General features: G+C 37.7%; 1 protein-coding gene and 1 pseudogene across 1 annotated transcript in view; one reads left to right on the top strand and one right to left on the bottom strand.

Annotated features, from left to right (window-relative positions):
• REC114 (REC114 meiotic recombination protein) overlaps nt 1-21956 on the top strand; it is a 126245-nt gene that overhangs the window by 58564 nt on the left and 45725 nt on the right. The window lies entirely within an intron of this gene.
• On the bottom strand, nt 5014-6812 carry LOC115862820 (eukaryotic translation initiation factor 5 pseudogene; annotated as a pseudogene).

Here is a 21956-nt window from a genome sequence, read left to right as displayed (position 1 = left end):
TTAGATTTATAGAGAGATGGGTGTGGGTTTTCTGGATAGAATAAAGAGCATGTGCAGAGGGATAGATTTGAGAAAATAGCTAAAAGAAAACTTGAAGCATGCTATTATCAATTGATAGAGTCCTCTATAAAACTCTAATTTTATTTTATTATTAAAGTATAGTTGATTTACAAGGTTGTGTTAGTTTCTGGTGTACAGCAGAGTGATTCAGTTGCACATATATATACATACTCTTTTTCATATTCTTTTCCATTATAGGTTATTATAAGATATTGAATATAATTCCCTGTGCTGTACAGTAAATCCTTATTGTTTATTTTATATACAGTAGTTTGTATCTGCTAATCCCAAACTCCTTATTTATCCCCTCACATTTCCTCTTTGGTAACCATGAGTTCGTTTTCTGTGTCTGTGAGTCTGTTTCTGTTTTGTAAATAAGTTCATTTGTATCATATTTTAGATTCCACATATAAGTGATCATATGATATTTGTCTGATTTACTTCACTTAGTATGATAATCTCTAGGTTCATCCATGTTGCTGCAAATGGCAAAATTTCATTCTTTTTTATGACTGAGTAGTATTCCGTTGTGTGTGTGTGTGTGTGTGTGTGTGTGTGTGTGTGTGTGTGTACATCTTCTTTATCCATTCAGCTGTCGATGGACATTTAGGTCGCTTCCATGTCTTGGCTGTTGTGAGTAGTGCTGCTATGAACATAGGGGTGCATGCATCTTTTTCAATTAGAGTTTTGTCCAGGTGTATGCCCAGGAGTGGGATTGCTGGATCATATGGTAGTTCTATTTTTAGTTTTCTGAGGAACCTCCATACTGTTTTCCATAGTGGCTGCACCAACTTACATTCCCACCACCAGTGTAGGAGGGTTCCCTTTTGTCCACAGCCTCTCTAGCATTTTTCATTTGTAGACTTTTTAATGATGGCCATTCTGACCGGTGTGAGTACCTCACTGTAGTTTTGATTTGCATTTCTCTAATAATTAGTGATGTTGAGCATCTTTTCATGTGGCTACTGGCCATCTGTATGTCTTCTTTGAAGAAATGTCTATTAAGGTGTTCTGCCCATTTTTCGACTGGGTTTGTTTTTGTTGTTGTTGAGTTATATTAGCTGTTTGTATATTTTGGAGATTAAGCCCTTGTCAGTCACGTCATTTGCAAATATTTTCTCCCATTCCATAGATTGTCTTTTTGGGTTTTTTTTTTTATCGTTTCCTTTGCTGTGCAAAAGCTTATAAGTTTGATTAGGTCCCATTTGTTTATTTTTGTTTTTATTTCTATTGCCTTGGGAGACTGACCTAAGAAAATATTGCTACAATTTATGTCAGAGAATGTTTTGCCTATGCTCTCTTCTAGGAGTTTTATGGTATCATGTCTTATGTTTAAGTCGTTAAGCGGCCTTTGTTTTAAAGTCTGTTTTGTCTGATATGAGTATTGCTAACCTTGCTTTCTTGTCATTTCCATTTGCATGAAGTATCTTTCTCCATCTCATCACTTTCAATCTATGTGTTTCCTTCGCCCTAAAGTGGGTCTCTTGTAGGCAGCATATTGTAGGCTCTTGTTTTATTATCCAACCTGCCACTCTATGTCTTTTGATTGGAACACTTAGTCCCTTGACATTTAAGATAATTATTGATAGATATGCATTTATTAACATTTTAAACCTTGTTTTCCAAAAGCTCTAATTTTATAAAAATGCATACATTCTTTATTCTGAATATACATAAACACACACATATTGTAGGAAACTTTTAGAATGAAGAAATATATAAAGGAGAAATGAGAATCTCCTTGCTTGAAAGTTCATTTTTTTAATTGAAGTATAGTTGATTTACAGTATTGTGTTAATTTCAGGTGTATGGCAAAGTGATTGTTATATATATATATAAATAAATATATATATAATAAATATATATACACACACACACATATTTTCAGATTATTTTCCATTATAGGTTATTACAAGATATTGAGTATAATTCCCTGTGCTATACAGTAAATCCTTATTGCTTATCTGTTTTAAATATGGTAGTGTGTTTATGTTAATCTCATACTCCTAATTTATCCTCCCCTCCCCCTTCACCTTTGGTAACCATAAGTTTGTTTCCTATGTCCGTTAGTCTGTTTCTGTTTTGTGAATAAATTCATTTGTATTATTTTTAGATTCCACATATAAGTGATATCATATAATATTTGTTTTCCTCTGTCTGATTTCACTTAGTATGATATTCTCTAGGTCTATTCATGTTGCTGCAAGTGGCAAAATTCATTCTTTTTATGGCCGAGTAATATTCCATTGTACATACCACCTCTTCTTTATCCATTCATCTGTCGATGGACATTTAGATTGCTTCCATGTCTTGGTTATTGTGAATAGTGCTGCTATGAACATTGGGGTGCATGTATCTTTTCAAATTAGAATTTTTGTCTTTTCTGGATATATGCCCAGGAGTGGGATTGCTGGATAATAATGGTAACTCTATTTTTAGTTTTTTAAGGAAGCTCCCCACTGTTTTCCGTAGTGGCTGCACCAGTTTATATTCTCACCAACAGTGTAGGAGGGTTCCCTTTTCTCCACATCCTCTATAGCATTTGTATTTGTAGATTGAAAATTTATGTTTGAATTGGTATTTAGAAACAAAATGAATAAAGAAACAAGACAATTATTAGCTTCCAATCAGAGAAATTGTACAAGAAAGGAAATGTAAGAGAAGGTTATTACATCATTTACATTGACATAATGGATTTGTACAAATATTTACTGAATATCTACGTAGGCATAATTTATTCACTTAACAAGTACTGTATGCTTGGCATTGTACTAGGTGCTAGGGATATAGCAGTGAACAGTAAAGACAAAAATCCCTGTCATCATGGAGTGTCATCATTCTAGTGGGGAGAAACAGTAATAAACAAATAGGTCAAATATATTTAAAAGACATGAATTTTTGGTGAATCCCTTACACATTCTGTTATAATATGGCAGCATCCCACAGTTGTGTATTGTGATGATTCATCTTTCCACTCTAGTGGAAGATAGCCTTATCTTTGAATGTGAGATGACCTGCAAAGTCATCTTTGCATTCCTTGTGACTTTTAAAATTTAGCACTACTTGTACAGTTGTGCTTTATCTGCCACTGTTAGGGCTTGTATCAGCTGCCAAGAGGTAAGATTTGTTGTTCAACTTCGAATGTAGAATCCCAGATGGTGGACTGACGGATGCCTAGCACATAGTTAATTCTCCTTGTCAGTATCATGGGTCTTTGCTGAATGGTGACATTAATGCAGTTTGGCTTCCTCAGACATAGGGGCCCACCCTGTTCCTTATCTCTGCTCCATTCTTTTGCACCAATGGTAGATGTTGTTACAAACTTGGTATCATACATGGAATGATTTTTTGCACTGCAGTAACAAAACCAAGTTTATTAAATTCCAAGACATCACTATTGAGAAATATTGTAGCTCTACAATTTGGTGCATGTTGCATATACATAAATAACTTGAGTAATATTTTTAAAAATTTTCTTTAAATTCTTTTTATTTTTTATTATACCAAATGTTTATATAATTTCAATGTGAAAAAAGCTTACATACATTTGTTAAGGTCTCATTGTAATCTGTGAGATGGATCACAAAGAAAGAGGTGAATGTTATAAGCCATACTCCCCCAAAAATGCACTCCATGCATTTTGATTCCCACAGTGTACTTTTTGTGTAAATTTGTATGTTCAAGATGATTTCTCAGATGTAATCATAAGCCCGTCTATCAAGGGAGTTTACATCAGCAGATTGGGCAAGCACATTACAAGGAAGTTATTTCCAAATCTAAAGCCCAGGATGGGCTGGGTCAGGCCCTAGGCACCTGCTTTCCGTTGCCATCATCACAGACTTCCTGGGTATCTCACAATATTCAATGTGAAAATAAAAAACACCCTAAGTCTTAAAACAAAATATAGGCTCTTAGAAGTATGCTTTGGGCTTCCCTGGTGGCGCAGTGGTTGAGAGTCCGCCTGCCGATGCAGGGGACGCGGGTTCGTGCCCCGGTCCGGGAGGATCCCACGTGCCGCGGAGCAGCTGGGCCCGTGAGCCATGGCCACTGGGCCTGCGCATCCGGAGCCTGTGCTCCGCAACGGGAGAGGCCGCAGTGGTGAGAGGCCTGCGTACTGCAAAAACAAAAAAAACAAAAACAAAAAAAGAAGTATGCTTTTAGCTTTTTAAAAAAATAAGACATTTTGGGGGTGTGGGGGGGAATTTGAGACATAGTTAACACTTATTTTGGCAAGATAGCAATGAAAACCTGAAAAGCATAAGCTATGTCTCCAAATGCAAAAGTCATCAAAGAACCATAGTTTATCAGGGGAAAAATCCACACTGAACAAAAGATACAGTATGTCTAAATATTTTGAAATTGTAATTTGAATCAAGAGTAAATGCTGAAAAATTATGCTCAGTGTTTGCTAGAGATTAAGTGTACCTTTTCCTGCTTCCCCCAAATAAAATCGTAGAGCTTACTATTTAATCACTCCCCAGAGTTTCAGTTTTCTCTCAGTATAAAGCAAGAGCTACATACACATAATAAAATGCTTATATGTTAATGTAATAATTCCCCTGGCTCATCCAACGTGCAACTGCACATGACTTCAAAGACTACAATTTGGGGCAAGTATAGAAGAAATGAAAAAAACACAATTCAAGTTTCAAAACCTGTTCTTAAAATTTTATTTATACGACACTCAGGTCATTTTAACTTCTCAGTAAGTTAAAGGTATTGCACTGTCATTTGATTATCAGTCCACCTTGGCATGGGAAGAATGTACATTACCACATGCCAATCTGAGGAACTAGAAATAAGACTTAAAAGTACTACATTTCTTAATGACTGCGTAAGGTATTTATAAGTAAGTTTATGTTCACATTCTGCTGAGACCTCTTTATAGTCTCAGCACCTGACAATATCTAACAGGCTCCAGTAATCCTATCAGGTTAAATAATGATGCAGCATTTTTTAAAGGAGCCAATTATTTCAGCCTACTTAAGTCATTCAGAGCCAAAAATCTGAAGAACGAGCAAAATGAAATCTTTACTTTTATAACTATATAAATGTGATCCAAATGTGTCCACCACTAAGTTTTCAAAAAGAAACATGCTGTAAATAAGCACACTGCATGTGCTCACTGATATGTGTATGGACTCCCTAGATGTCTTGTTGGGTTTAAATACAGACCACTCACAGCAATACATTTTTAGTAGAAAGTGTAGCATGATGTTAAGCCATTTTAGCTTTTGCACATACATGTTGCACTTCTGGCTGATGATGCAGAAAGATTCTCAGCATTAAACTGTTAAGCTGGGCTGCACCCACCCCTTTAAATGGCATCAATATCAATGTCATCGTCCTTGTTGTCAGACTTTACAGCTTCAACTTTCAGTACACTGGCAGTCTTTGAATACATCACCTCAATATTCTCATCTTCATCTTCACCAGCACAAGATTCTTCCTCTGCTTCCTTCAACCATTTTATAAAAGGTTCCGCTTTGACACGAATCTCTTTGGCAAGTTCTTTTGAGACATATTTCTTAGAGGCCTTTTCTGACCAGCTAATGATGACTTCTTCCTCCAAAAGGTCTGCATAATACATCTCCTTCAAGATGTGTGGAATCTTGGAGATGAGCTGAGCTTGGTGCATTGCTACCACACACTCCAAACAATGAAGAGGGTACCATTGAGCTTTTTTGTTGTTGTGACAAAATCGTAAGAAATGGTGCCTGTATTTCTTAATTTGTTCTCTAATCTTCTTATTAAAAAGAACTTCAGTCAAAATAAGAGGGCCCATGGCTTTTACATTCAGTCTTTCTGCTTCAGCTACAATTTGTCAGATGGGTCAATACTACCGTCTTCTTTCTTTTTCTTAACAAAATCAAACAGGATATTGACACGCTCTTCAACAGTCCTTTCCAAATCATCACTGAGGGTTAAAACTTTTGCGTGGTCACTGATTTCATCCATTCTTCCCCTTTGAGCTTCCTCTGTTGTATCCTCCCCCCAGTCATCATCTTCCTCTTCTTCCACAGCATGTGGAGGAGGACAGATTTCATTGGGTGGTGGTGGAGGTGGTGTCTCACTGCTGGACACGGAGCCATTTTCCTTGTCTTTGCCCTTTCTAGTTTTCTTTTCCTTTTCCTTCTTTCCTGAACCATTGTCACTATTCTCAGGTGGCATTTTGAGAATGAACATGCAGAGTTTATGATGTGTGTCAAGCATGCCTCGATAGCCCCAGGCTTTACAAGAATTACCTATCGTTTGCTTCTTTGGATTGACATGCACATCCATTTCGGGATTCTCACACTCAGGACAGAGAACAAATTTTTTAATGAATCCATCCAACATGCCTTGCAGCTTATTCGCCTCATGAGATCCACTGGCAGTGTAACGGTCATTCTTAACATCAAACTGGGTCTGTGCTCCCAGTTCACAACCTAAATATTTGGTGGGATACGTTGGACGCTGATTAAGCACTTTGGCTATGTCACCCGTGTTGACTATAACTGTCTTGATTCCATTTCCTTTGCCCTCAACTTTGGCAATCAGACGAGGCATCTTGTAGCGATAGAACTGGTCTGACACGCTGCGGTTGACGTTGACAGACATTTTGGCTCATTAGTGGCTTTATCAATAAGATGAAGAGATCTTTGATTGCAGCTTTTTGGTATCCCCTGTCTGGAGAAGAAGGGATGACATAAACGACTGCAAGAGTTCTCGGTCTCTGACATGAAAAATTTTTCGCCACTGAGGCTGTAAGCTTCTTGCTTGTATGCTGTGTTTCCCCAATACGGTACCAATGGCTGTGCAACAGCTCGTTTTCATCAAATAAAGACATAAACCCAAGGTTGCTCTCCCGGGGCTGGGATGAAGTGAGACATGCGCGTACCCGAGTCCGAGGAGCGCAGCGGAGGCAGCACAGCGAGCAGCGGCTGGGCCAGGCGCCACCAAGCAGCGGGGACAGGCTGTACCTGTGACATCTGGGGTCCACACCCTTCACTGCCTGGGGCCTGGTGACCTCTGGAATGTTCTCGCTGTCTGGAATATGGTTGTTTTCTTACTCCAGTTTCCCTAGAAAGGAAAACCTGAAAGCAAGCTTGCGTGCTGATGCTTTATTAGGAAGAAGAATAACCCCAGGGCAGTAAGAGTGAGGGCAGGAGAAAAGAAAGTAAAGAAGGAAGCTGTACTAGATTGAATAGGGTCCCCCAAAACTCATGTCCATCCAGAACCTCCAAATGTGACATCATTTGGAAATGGGATCTTAATTAGGTAAGATGAGGTCACACTGGACCACTTAGGGTGGTCCTTACATCCAATGGCTGGTATTCTTACAAGAAGAGAGATACGGAGATACACAGACACGCATGGGAGAAAGCATGTGAAGAGGGAGCCAGAAATCAGAGTGATGTGTCTACAAGCCATGGAAAGTCAAGTATTGCCAGCAACCACCAGAAGCTTGAAGAGACAAAGAAGGACTCTTTCCTAGAAACAGCAGGGGGAACCTGGCCTTACGGACACTTTGATTTCAGACTTCTGACCTCCAGAACTGTGAGAGCATAAAGTTCTGTTGCTTTAGGCCACCCTGTTTGTGGTCCATAATTATGGCAGCCCTTTCACACCCATAGGACTGAACTGATGATGGATCAGGGCCAACCACAGTCACCTGGGAGAGGAGTGCTCAAAATCACTGCTGAGCAGGGCACGTCTTGGTCCAGCACTGTATGCTCAGAGCAGTGGTCCTCGGTCCTGGGTGCACCAGAGTCACCTGGAGAGTCTGCAGAAAATGCATGAGTTCTGGTCTCACCCCCAGGGATTCAAATTCAATATGTCTGGGGCAGGTCCTGGTCCTCAGACAGGTCCCTCCGTGCTTGCAAGATGGCTACTACAGCTCCAGGTGGTGAGAGGTGTCCTATACAGTTCTTGGGGTCTCAGAACACTCTGGGCTGTGTCCAGAGGCAGGAAGCAAGAAGTCCCTTCTCCACACAGTTTTTTACGAGCAAGGGATCCATTCCCAGAAGCTCCCACAGAGCCTCTGCTTTCTGTCCAGAACTGTATCACGGGGCCCCTTCTTGTCCACCACTGGCGGTGGACTTGAACAAATCTCTCTTTACTCTTTGGGGCAGAGAGGGACCCACACCGCCCCTTAGAGCAGATGCTCCCACTTGGCTCTGCCAGCAAGGAGGGAGCAGAAGGGATGCGTACTGGATAGGCCACTGGCGGGTTGGCCCCTGACCTCTGTGCTGCGATGTGGGAGAGCGTGCGACTGTCTAAACTCTTTTTAAAAAGATACCTTTATTGAGGTATAATTTACACAAAATAAAATTCACTAATTTTATGTGTTAGGTTTGATGGGCTTTGATAAATGTGTATAGTTGTATAACCACCACACAGTCATGGTATGGAACATTTCAATAAACCCAAAAAGTTTCCTTGTGCTCTTTTGCAGTCCATCTTCTCTGTTCACCCTTGGCACCTAGCAAAACCACTGATCTGCTTTTTGCCAACCATAGTTTTGCCTTTTCTAGAATTTCACATAAATAAAATCATACAATATGTAGCCCTTTTGTGTCTAGCTTCTTCCACTTAGCATAATACTTTTGAGATTCATCCATATTGTTCATTTCTTTTCATTACTGAATAATATTCTGTTGTGTGGATAAACCTCATTTGCTTATACATTCAGTTTTTTGATAGACGTTGGGTTGTTTCCATTTTTTGGCTGTTATGAATGATGCTGGTATAAACATTCGTATACAGGCTTTTGTATGAACATATAGTTTCATTTTTCTCTGGTAAATTCCCAAGAGGGGAACTGTTGCTGGGTCATATAGTACATCTATGTTTAACTTTATAATAAACTGCAAAACTGTTTTCCAAAGTTGTATTCCTACAAGCAGTGTGTGAAGGTTCAGCTGTTCCATGTTCTCACCAACACTTGGCATTGTCAGTCTTTTTAAGTTTAACTATTCTTGTGCATATGTAGTGGTATCTCATGGTGGTTTTAATTTGAATTTTCTTAATGGCTAATGATATTGACCATCTTTTTGTGTGTTTATTTGCCATTTGTGTATCTTACTGAAGTGTCTGTTTATATCTTATAACCCTGTTTAATTGAGTTGTCTGTCTTTTTATATTTGAATTATGAGTTCTTTTTCTTTTCTTTGCATTAAAAAAATTTCATTTTATATTGGAGCGTAGTTGATTAACAGTGTTGTGTTAGTTTCAGGTGTACAGCAAAGTGATTCAGTTATACATATACATGTATCTATTCTTTTTCAAATTCTTTTCCCATTTAGTTTATTACAGAATATTGAGCAGCATTCCCTGTGCTATACAGTAGGTCCCTGTTGGTTATCTATTCTAGATATAGCAGTGTGTACATGTCAATCCCAAATCTCAATCTATCTCTTCCCCCTCCACCCTTCCCCCCTGGTAACCATAAATTCATTCCCTACGTCTATGAGTCTGTTTGTGCTTCGTAAACAAGTTCACCTGTATCATTTTTTTTAGATTCCACATATAAGCGGTATTACATGATATTTGTCTTTCTCTTACTTCACTTTAGTGTGATAATCTCCAGGTCCATCCATGTTGCTGCAAATGGCATTATTTCATTCTTTTTAATGGCTGAGTAATATTCCATTGTATATATGTATCACATCCTCTTCATCCATTCATCTGTCAGTGGACGTTTAGGTTGCTTCCATGTCTTGGCTATTGTAAACAATGCTGCAGTGAACATTGGGGTGCATGTATCCTTTCAAACCATGTTTTTCTCCAGATATATGTCCAGGAGTGCGATTACTGGATCATATGGTAGCTCTATTTTTATTTTCCCAGGGAACCACCATACTGTTCTCCATAGTGGCTGTACCAGTTTACATTCCCACCAACAGTGTAGGAGGGTTCCCTTTTCTCCACACCCTCTCCAGCATTTATTGTTTGTAGATTTTTTGATGATGGCCATTCTGACTGGTGTGAGGTGATGCCTCACTGTTGTTTTGATTTGCATTTCTAAGAGTTCTTATTCTGATTACAGCTCTTTTATCAGAAATGGGTTCTGCAAATATTCCACTCAGTCTGTGGCTTACCTTTTCATTTTTTAGCACTGTCTTTTGAAGAGCCAAAGCCTAAAATTTTAATGAATTCTGTTTTTTTCTCTTTGTATGCTATTTAAGAAATTTTCATCTACTCTATGATTGTAATGATATTTTTCTGTGTTTTCTTCTGGAAATTGTATAATTTTAGCTCTTACATTTAGCCCTGTGGTTCATTATGAATTTTTAGTAGTATTTAATAACATTAATGTTTATTATTATTTGGTATAGAATCCCTTCTTGTCTTCTACTAAGGCAATGTGGTATTGAAAAAATTACTATGTTATGGACATAATCATGGACCTTAGAGAATCTACTTCTGGAACCATTGAATTAATTTTTCATATATAGTGAGGGTTAAGGGTCTGGGTTAATTTTTTTGCACATACATAACAATTGTTCCAGCATCATTTATTGAAAAGACTAACTTTTTGTCATTGAATTACCTTGGCACCTTTGTTAAAAGTCAGTTTGCTGGGCTTCCCTGGTGGGGCAGTGGTTGAGAGTCCGCCTGCCGATGCAGGGGGCACGGGTTTGTGCCCTGGTCCGGGAGGATCCCACATGCCGCAGAACGGCTGCGCCCGTGAGCCATGGCCGCTGGGGCTGCGCGTCCGGAGCCTGTGCTCTGCAACGGGAGAGGCCACAGCGGTGAGAGGCCCGCGTACTTCAAAAAAAAAAAAAAAAAAATCAGTTTGCTGTGTATGTGTGTGTCTGTTTCTAGACTCACTTTTCTGTTCTGTTGACCTAAATGTCTATTCTTAATCCAGTAACTTACTGTCTTGATTACTTTAGCTTTGCTGTAATTTTTGAAATTGGTAGTGTAATTCCTCCATATTCTTTTTCTAAGTTGTTCTGTCATTTGCATTTTAGAGTCAGCTTTCCTGCAAAAAAAAGAAAAAAGAAAAAAAAACCTGCTGGGGTTTTGATTGGATTCCTTTGAATCTATAAATCATCTTGGGGAGAATTGACATCTTATTAGAGTCTTCTGACACATGAACATGTTATAACTCTCCATTTATTTATATCTTTTATTTATTCCATGTATTTATAAACTTTCAGCAGTATTTTGTAGTTCTCACAATAGGTCTTATACGTATTTAGCTAAACTTATCCACAAATACTTTATAGTTAAGTTATTGTAAATAGAATTTTAGAAATCCCAATACCTAATAATTTATCGCTAAGGTATAGAAATACAATTGACTTCTTTTTCATGTTGACCTCGTGTCCTGTGATCTTGCTGAACTCATTTATTAGTTCTACAGCTTTTTTTAGATGTTTTGTAGTTTTTTCTACACAGGTGATCTTTCGTCTGTGAATAGACAGTTTCACATTCCTCCTTTCATTCAGTCTGTATACTCTGTCCAGCTCCCTGCTCTTTTTTCCCCAGATTGCACCAGCTAATACATCCTTTAGTGAGAGTCGACATCCTTGCCTTGTTCCTGATCTTGGGGGAAAAGCATTCAGTCTTTTTACCAATAAGTATAGTGTTAGCTGTAGGGTTTTTGTCAATACCCTTATGAGATTGAGAAAGTTACCTTCTATTCTAGTTTGCTGAGAGTTTTCAGTCATGAATAGGAGTTGAATTTTGTTGAATGCTGTTCCTGCATCTACTGAGATGGTTTTTCCTTTTTTTAGTACTGTTCATGTAATAAACTTTAAAAATATTTAGTTCTTATGAATCAATGTTTATTATACAAATATTTGGTGTTTTAAATTATGTGTATGTGTAAGTGTGATAAAAATACATAGTTAAAAAACATTTTGCCCCCTGAATCAAAGAACAGTTCTGTCAGTTTATGCAATGTAGTCACAGTATTTTCTGGGTTCCACAAGAACCAACACATAGAGGAGGAAACATATTTAGATTATAGCGCATTTCAATTGCAATTTTCTGTTGCTATTACATTTACACACCCTGTCCCTTCATACTAATCTGGGTTGTGATATATTTTTAGAATTTTTCCCATAAAAGGGAGGGACAGGATAGCCATGGAAAGTTTTAGCCACTTCTGTTTTAGTATGAGAATCTAATTATTGGCATGGATTAAAGTATGCTGTATTTGTACTATCAAATTTTGTAGAAGCTGCACAACCAAAAAAAAACAAAAGTACAGCGTCATTTCTTTCGGAGAAACTGATTGCTAGGGCCCAGTAACAGCTCCCTCTGTGATGTTTTTGTTGAAATCCAAGCAAGCTTTGGGTTCTCTGCTTGGACCCGGGCAGCTATTTAAACTTGATTTCCCTTAAACTTCATAATTCTCTGCCACCTCCTTTGAGGTCCATGGGAACTCAATGCTTCAGATTAAACTGTAGCTTGGTGTACAGTGGTACCATAGGTTTCTATTTTGCTTGTTAAATTAGCACCTGCATGGAGGTGAGGACATTAGTGTCGAAAGGCTCCATGCAAAACCACCACTAGGTCATTCTGTTATTTCTTTCAAAGGGTTGGTATAGCCAAAGGCCCTGGAGACCTTGACTCCATCTTCAGTCTACCTTGGCCCAAGTTCAGGTGGCTTCCCCTTTCCAGTCTTGGCATTTTGAACAGATTCTCTCTTACCTATGGTAGGCTTTTAAAATTTGTTTTTAATTGTGGTAAAACACACATAACATAAAACTTAACATCTTCACCATTTTTAAGTGCACATTTCAGTGGTATTCAGTACATTTACATTGTTGTGCAGCCATCACCACTGTCTGTCTCCAGAATTCATTTCATCTTGAAAAACTGAAACTCTATACTTGTTAAACAACAACTCCTTATTCCCCCTCTCCCAGCTCAGCCCCTGGCAACAATCAGTCTACTTTCTGTATCTATGACTGTGACTACTCTATTTACCTTGTGTAAGTAGAATCATTCAGTATTTGTCTTTTCGTGTCTGGCTTATTTCACTGACTACAGTGTCTTCAAGATTCATCCGGTTACAGCCTGTGTCAGAGTTTCCTTCCTTTTTAAGGCTGAATAATATTCCATTGCATGTATATACCACATTTTATTTTTTCTTCTGTCAGTGGACGCTAGGGTTGTTTCTACCTTTTGCCTATTGTGAATAATGCTGCTATGAACATGGGTATATAAACATCCCTTTGAGACCCTGCTTTCAGTTCTTTTGGGTATATACCCAGAAGGGTTTTTGGAATATATGGTAATTCTATTTTTAATTTTTTGAGGAACTACTACGCTTTTTTTCCACAGTGGCTGTCCCATTTTACACTCCCATCAACAGTGCACAAAGATTCCAATATCTCCACATCCTCACTAATGGTTGTTATTTTCTTGCTTTTTTTTAATTGAGGTGTAATTGACATATAACATTATTAGTTTCAGGTATACAATGGTTCAATATTTGTGTACATTGCAAAATGATCACCACAATAAACTAGTTAACATCCATCACCTTACATAGTTACAATTTTTTTTTCTTGTGATGAGAACTTTTAAGATCTGTTCTCTTAGCATCTTTCAAATATGCAATATAGTGCAGATCTTCCTTAATATGGGATTATGTCTCGATAAACCCATCATAAATTGAAAATACTAAGTCAAAATTCATTTAATACACCTAACCTACTGAATATTATAGCTTAGCCTAGCCTACCTGAAATGTGCTCAGAACATTTACATTAGCCTACAGCTGGGCAAAATCATCTAACACAAAGTGTATTTTATAAAGTGTTGGATATCTCATGTAATTTATTGAATAGTACACTGAAAATGAAAAACAGAATAGTTTTAAGTGTATTGGTTGTTAATCCTCATGATCCACTCGGTAGCTGGGGGAGCTGCAGCTCACTGCCACTGCCAGGCATCACGAGAGAGTACTGTACAGCATATTGATAGCCCAGGGGAAAAGATCAAAATTCAAAGTATACTTTTACTGAAGTTTATCGCTTTTGTACCATCATAAAGTTGAAAAATTGTTAAGTTGAACCATCATAAGTTGGCAACTGTATGTATTATTAACTATGGTCACCGTGGTGTACATTACATTCCTGTGACTTATTTATTTTATAACTGGAAATTTGTGTCTTTTGACCCCTTTCACCATTTCTCCCAGCCCCCACCCCTACCCTGTCAACTGCTAATCTTGTCTCTATATCTATAAGCTTGTTCTTTTGTTTTTGTTTTTAGATTCCACATATAAGTAAGATTATACAGTATTTGTCTTTCTCTGTCTAACTTATTTCACGTAGCATGATGCCCTCAAGGTCTGTCCACGTTTGCAAATGACAAGACTTTTTTATGGGCTGAATAATAGTCCATTGCGTATGTATACCACATCTTCTTTATCTGTTCATCCATTGATGGACACCTAGGTTGTTTCCATACCTTGGCTATTGTAAATAATGCTGCAGTGAACATGGGGTGCAAATGTCTTTTCAAGATAGTGTTTTAATTTTTCAAATAAGTACCCTGTAGAATTGCTGGAGCATATGGTAGTTCTATTTTGAATTTTTTGAGGAACCTCCATGGTGTTTTCCATAGTGGCTGCATCAATTTACATTTCCACCAACAGTGCACAAAGGTTCCCTTTTCTTCACATAGTCGCCAACACATGTTATTTCTTATCTTTTTGATAATAGACATTCTAACATGTGTGAGTTGATGTCTCATTGTGGTTTTGATTTGCATTTCTCTAATGATTAGTGATGTTGAGCATCTTTGCATGTACTGTTGGCCATCTGTATGTCCTCTTGGGAAAAATTTCTATTCAGATCTCTGCTCATTTCTTAATTGGATTGTTTGGGGGGGGGTTGCTATTGAATTGCAGGAGTTCTTTATATATTTGGATATTAACCATTATCAGATATATGATTTGCAAATACTTTCTCCCATTCAGTAGGTTGCCTTTCCATTTTGTTGATGGTTTCCTTTGCTGTGAAGAAGCTTTTTAGTTTGTTGATATAGCCCCACTTGTTTATTTTTACTTTTGTTGCTTTTGCTTTTGGTGTCAGATTCAAAAAATCATCACCAAGATCTGTGTCAAGGAGCTTACTATCTATGTTTTCTTCTTGGAGTTTTATGGTATCAGGTCTTATATTCAAGTCTTTAATCCATTAGAAGTTAATTTTTGTGGTGTAAGATAGTGGTCCAGTTTCATTCTTTTGCATGTGTCTGTCCAGTTTTCCCAACACCATTTATTGAAGAAACTGTCCTTTCTGCATTGTATATTCTTGGCTCTTTTGTGGTAAATTAAATGACCATGTATGCCTGGCTTTATTTCTGAGCTTTCTGTTCTGTTCCATTGATGTATGTATCTTTTTTTATGCCAATACCATACTGTTTAATTACTATAGCTTTGTAATATAGTTTGAAATCAGGGTGCATGGTATTCTCTAGCTTTGACCTTCTTTCTCAAGCTTGCTTTGGCTATTCACGGTATTTTGTGGTTCCATTTAAGTTTGGGGATTGTTTGTTCTGCTTCAGTGAAAAATGCCATTGGAATTTTGATAGGGATTGCATTGAATCTGTAGATTGCTTTGGGTACTGTGGACATCTTAACACTGTTAATTCTTCTAGTCCATGAGCATGGACTATCTTTCCATTTATTTGTGACTTTTTTTTAATTCATTAATGTCTTACAGTTTTCATTGTACATGTCTTTCACCTCTTTGGTTAAATTTATTCCTGGGTGTTTTATTCTTTTTGATGCAATTGTAAATGGGATTGTTTTGTAATTTCTCTTTCTGGTAGTTCGTTATTAGTATATAGAAATGCAACAGATTCTTGTGTGCTGATTTTGGTATCCTCCAACTGTATTGAATTCATTTATTAGTCCTAACAGTTTTTTGGTGGAGTCTTGAGGGTTTTCTGTATAATATCATGTCATCTGCAACCAGAGATAATTTTACTTCTTCCTTTCCAATATGGATGCCTTTTTCTTTTTGTTGCCTAGTTGATCTGGCTAGGACTTCCAGTACAGTAAGTCCCCTACATGCAAACCTTCAAGTTGTGAACTTTCAAAGATGCAAACATGCGTTCCATCAGTGTCAGGTGTGAGTGAAATTGCAGCTTGCCCTCTGTCTCCTATTGCTGATGATCCTTCAGCTCTACCATTTCCCACCTCCTCTCCCTCCTCCAGTCAGTAACTCCTCTTGCCTGTTCACTCAATGCCACTGTACTACTGTACTTTTCAAGGTACTGCACTGTAAGATTAAAAATGTTTTATTTTTTCTTTGTTTTTTATGTATTATTTGTGTAAAAAGTATTATAAACCTATTACAGTACAGTACTATATAGCTGATTGTGTATAGGCTAACTTTGTTGGACTTACAAACAGATTGGACTTATGAATGCACTTGGAACAGAACTCATTCGTATGTAGGGGACTGTGCTATTCAACTGTACCATGTTGAATAAAAGTGGCTATAGAGTGGGTGCCCTTGTGTTGTTCCTAATCTTAGAGGAAAAGTTTTCAGCTTTTCACCATTGAGTATGATGTTAGCTGTGGGCTTGTCATATATGCCCTTTATTATGTTGAAGTATATTCCCTCTATACCCACTTTGTTGAGAGTGTTTTTTTTTGTTGTTGTTGTTTGCAGTATGCAGGCCTCTCACTGTTGTGGCCCCTCCCATTGTGGAGCACAGGCTCCGGACATACAGGCTCAGCGGCCATGGCTCACGGGCCCAGCCGCTCTGAGGCATGTGGGATCTTCCTGGACTGGGGCACGAACCCGTGTCCCCTGCATCGGCAGGCGGACTCTCAACCACTGCGCCACCAGGGAAGCCCTGTTGAGAGTTTTTATCATAAATGGATATTGAATTTGTCAAATGCTTTCTCTGCATCTATTGAGATGATCTTTTGATTTTTATCCTTCATTTTGTTAATGTGATGTATCACATTGATTTGCAGATGTTGAACCATCCTTGCATTCCTGGAATAAGTCTCACTTGATCATGACGTATGATCCTTTTAATGTATTATTGAATTCAGCTTGCTAATATTTTGTTGAGGATTTTTGCATCTCTATTCATCAGGGATATTGGCCTGTGATTTTCTTTTCTTGTGGCATCCTTGTCTGGTTTTGGTATCAAGATAATGCTGGCATCATAAAATGAGTTTGGAAACATTCCCTCTTCTATTTTTGGAATCTCTTCTTCTATTTTTTTGGAAGAGTTTGAGAAGGATTGGTATTAATTCTTTGAATGTTTGCTAGAATTCACCAGTGAAGCCATCTGAGCCTGCACTTTGTTTTTTGGGAGGTTTTTAATTACTGATTTGATCTCCTCACTAGTAGCTGATTTGTTCAGATTTTCAATTTTTTCACGACTCAGTTTTGGTAGGTTGTCTAGGAATTTAACTGGCTCTTCTAGGTTGTCCAATTTGTTGGCATATAATTGTTCATTATATTATTCAAGTGTAGTTCTTATAGTCCTTTATATTTCTGTGGTGTCAGTTGTAAGTCTCTTCCTTCACTCATATTCTTCGAGTACTCTTTTTTTCTTGTTTGAGTGTTGAGTCTAGCTAAAGGTTTGTCGATTTTGTTTATCTTTTCAAAGAACCAGCTCTTGGTTTCATTGATTTATTTCTATTGTCTTCTTAGTCTCTGTTTTCTCGTTGTTGTTTTTTTTTATAGTAGCCATCATAATGGGTGTGAGGTCATATCTCATTGCATTTCCATAATGGTTAGTGATGTTGAACATCTTTTCATGTGCTAGTTGGCAATTGTTTATCTTCTTGGGAGAAATACCTATTCAGGTCTTCGTGTATTTTCTGATTGGGTTTTTGGGGTTTTGTTGTTGTTGAACGAACTGTAGGATTGAGTGTGTGTGTGTGTTCTCTTAAAACTATAACACATCTCCAAACATACAACACAAACACACACACACATTCCAGCTAGTGAATGCGTTTTGTTTTTGCTAGGTTTTACATGATTTTCATCTTCTTTTAGCGTGTGCTGAGTGTAGGATGAGCATTGTGAGCCTTTTTTAATCTGGGGACATGGAGGCATGGCTCTTCTGGGCCACAGGGTTCTGTACCTTGCTGTGCCCTCATGCAGTCACCCTTAAGTATAAGATTGCTCTCACCACCTGCTTCTTTACTGCCTGCCCAGTCCTGCTTGGTTTCTCCCCTCCAGGTGCTGGAGCTCCTGATCATAGTGAACTTATCCTTCAGTGAGCTGCCATCCATTTCCTTTCACTCAAACCCCTTTTTAAAAATGTGGAATTCATAACTCCTTTTGGAATATTTCTCTAAATTTAAAAACATATTCTGTTTACAATTATAAATCTGTAAAGATCTACCTTTTATCAGTATCTCCCTTCTTGACTCACAAGTAGTTGCAGAATCCAGAGTCTTAAGCGAAGATTCTTAAAGATTAGCCAAATGGGGGAAATTATTTCCTAAGACCTTAGCCTCTATTTCCAGGTACTCCTTTTTATCTCAGCTGGTTCTGATCCAGCACAAGTGTCTTCACCTAAATAAAATTATGTCTGAAACGCAGAAGTTAAATGGCCTTGAGACAATTTTAATTCTATTTTCTTGAGAAATATGGGTCATCCTGGAAATGGGGTTTATAGTTTTTGGTTTGTTTTACTTTTCACACTCAGCCCAAATATTCTTCCAAAAGAAATAGTATGTTTACCAGTGAAAATGTTATATTCCTATTTAAATGAGCTCTGGAATCTTCCAACACTAATTTTAACCCAGTTAGTTTAAAAATATTTGTCCAAATCATAGTCTTAATTTCAGAATTTTCTGAGAGGAAAGATTTAGCACAAACTTTTAAAATCGAGTTATTCTATTCACACAGTTAAATTCTTTAGATTAGAACCAGTCTTTGGTCACTTTTGCAGGAAGGATCAAGGAAGACAAAGCTCTTCATAACTTTATTATTACCCCCTTCCCACATTTAAAACCACTGGCATCAATTAATATCACTTTTTTGTGTTTTGTTATCCTCCTACAGAGAGAGTTGGGTTAGCAAGAGTTAAAGCGTTTTACTGCTCTATTTTTATACTTTCCCACATCTAAATAAACTTCAGCTCTTACACATTCCTGGCCTGAAAAGTTGCTGTCTACCCATCTGAGAGGCATGTGAGGGGGTCCTCTATCGTATCTCCTCTATCTCCCCTGGCTTTTCAGCCCTTTGGGAATCTGGATCATCCTCCCTACCTTAGTGAGATGTCAGTGAGTTATGCCTTAGACTATCTTGTCTTTCCCCTTTTGAATTATCCCTTGGGCTCAACTTTTCAGAGGTAAAGAGAACAGTTTGTGAACTACACTGTACGACTACTCCAAGGGAAAAACTCACATAACTGCTCTCGTCTCTCTCGTCTCCATCCATAACTCCCTCAGGCAGCGTTCCCTCACTTGTGTTCCCAACACTCCTTCCAGACTCTTTAACGAGGCTGGTGGTGTGTCTGTGCCAGTCTCACTTCTGATGCCAACTGATGTATTTCAGGTGGGTGGAAGGAGAAAGCACATTCATACACAGTGGAGTTAGATTAATTTCCTTGCTTAATTGGCAAAGGCAACAGAATCTTATTAGAAGTGAGGTGAGCACTCCTGGCAGCAATAGATACAGTGAATCTCAGCAGAGCTTTCCCTGACTGTGTTGTCTGATGACACCGTTTTTGCCAGGCTCTGGAAAAACTCACTTTTTCCTAAGCCATAGCCCATTTATACTTGGGATTTATGTTACCATTCCAGAAAAATTTATCCGTTAGCTTCTGACTAAGGGAATGTTTACAAGCATTGGATTCACATCTAAATCTTTTTCTAAAGTTGAAAGCTGTCAGTCCTCAGGTGTTTCTGTAAATTTTTCAGCGTTCTGGAAATCCACAGTGTCCTTCACATTTTTTATTGAGTTACTGGGCTTTTGTTGTTGGTATTATTGGCATTATCTCTCTAGAGTAAGAATATTACATCTTTAAACGTATGTTGAAATAGAAAATGAGTTTTATTGGAGTATAACTTACACACATTAGATGTACTCAATTGAGTTTACTTGTGAGTTTTGATAAATGTATACAAATGTATAAACTACCATCACAATCATGATATGAAACATTTCTCTTATCGCCAAAAGTTTCTTCATGCCCACTCACCCCCATCCCCAGGCAACTGCTTTGTCTTTTTACTCTGCTTTCTATCACTGCAGATTAGTTTTGCCTTTGCTAACAATTGATATAAATGGAATTATGTAGTACATACTCTTTTGTGTCTGGCTTCTTTTACACAGCAAAATGGTTCTGAGACTTGTCCGTGTTGTTGTGTGTATCATGTTCTCTTTTATTGCTGATTAGAATGTCATTTTACGGGTGGTATCACATTTGTTTATCCATTCACCTGTTGATGGGTATTTGGGTTATTTCTAGTTTGGGGCAATTATGAATAAAGCTGCAATGAACATTTATATACAAGTCTTTGTGTGGACATATGTTTTAATTTCCCTTGGGAAAAACCTGGGAATGGAATTGCTGGGTTGCATGGTAAGTGAATATTTGACTTTATAAGAAACTGCTGTACTCTTTTTCAAAGTGGTTGTATGATTTTGCTTTCCTACCAGCTCTGATAGTCCATGTTGTTTTGCATTCTTGTATTGTCAGTTTTTTATAATTTTAGATATTCTAGTGTCTGGGTAATGGTATGTCATTGTAGTTTAATTCTCATTTCCTAGATAACTAATGAAGCACATCTTTCATATGCTTATTGGCCAGGTTGAGAAACAACATTTTATTGAGGTATAGTTGACATTGTAACATTATATCAGTTTCAGGTATACAACATAATGATTTGATATTTGTATATATTGTGAAATAATCACCACAATAAGTCTAGTTAACATCACTCACTATACATAGTTATAAAATATTTTTTCTTGTGATGAGAACTTTTAAGATCTACTCTCTTAGCGACTTTCACATATGCAATACAGTATTATTAACTACAGTCATCATGCTGTATATTACATCGCCATGACTTACTTATTTTATAACCGGAAATTTGTACCTAAGAAACAGAACATTTTGAGTACACCAGAAACCTCTCTCATATTCCCTTCCAGTCACTACTATGGACCACCACTCTCCCAAAGGCTAACCACCATTAATGACTTCTAACAGTTCAGATTAGTTTTGCCTGTTTCTGGACTTTGTGTAAAATGAATAATACAGGACTCTCCTCTGTCTGGCTTTTTTCACTCATTATTATATGTATGAGACTTGTCCTTGTTGTGTGCAGTTATAGATTGTCTATTCTCATTTTGGAATATATCACAATTTGCTTATCCATTGTATTGTTGATGGGTGTTTGGGTAATTTCCAATCTTTAGCTATTAGATATAGTACTGCTGTGGACATCCTGGTATATACATCTTTTGGTGAACACTTGTGTGTATTTTTCCAGGAGTGGAATGGGTGAGTTTGAAGCAAAATGGATGAGTTGTAGAACAACACTTCTCAAACTTTAATGTGCATATGAATTACCTGGACTCTAAGGAAAATGCTGAATGTGAATCAGTAGGTTTTGGGTGTGGTCTGAGATTTTGCATTTCTAACAAACTCCTAGGTGATGTGTTGCTGCTAATCCTTGGACATACTCTGAGGGACAGGTCAGAGAGTATGCCTACATGAAGCTTTGGTAGATACTGCCAAAGAGTTTTCCAAAGCGATTATGCCCAGTTTACACTCCCACTAATAATATATGGGAGCACTCCACATTCTTTACAAAACTTGGTATTTTCTTTTTATTTTGGCAGTTTGGGTAGGTGTGTGGGGATATCTCATTTTGGATTTAATTTATATTTTTCTTATTACTAATGAAATTGTATACTTTTTCTTATGTTTATTGGCCATCTGGATAT

This window comes from Globicephala melas, chromosome 2 (assembly GCF_963455315.2).
Source record: "Globicephala melas chromosome 2, mGloMel1.2, whole genome shotgun sequence".
Taxonomy (NCBI): domain Eukaryota; kingdom Metazoa; phylum Chordata; class Mammalia; order Artiodactyla; family Delphinidae; genus Globicephala; species Globicephala melas.
Note: the sequence above shows the minus strand (reverse complement) of the source record. Positions and strands in the feature narration are given on the sequence as shown.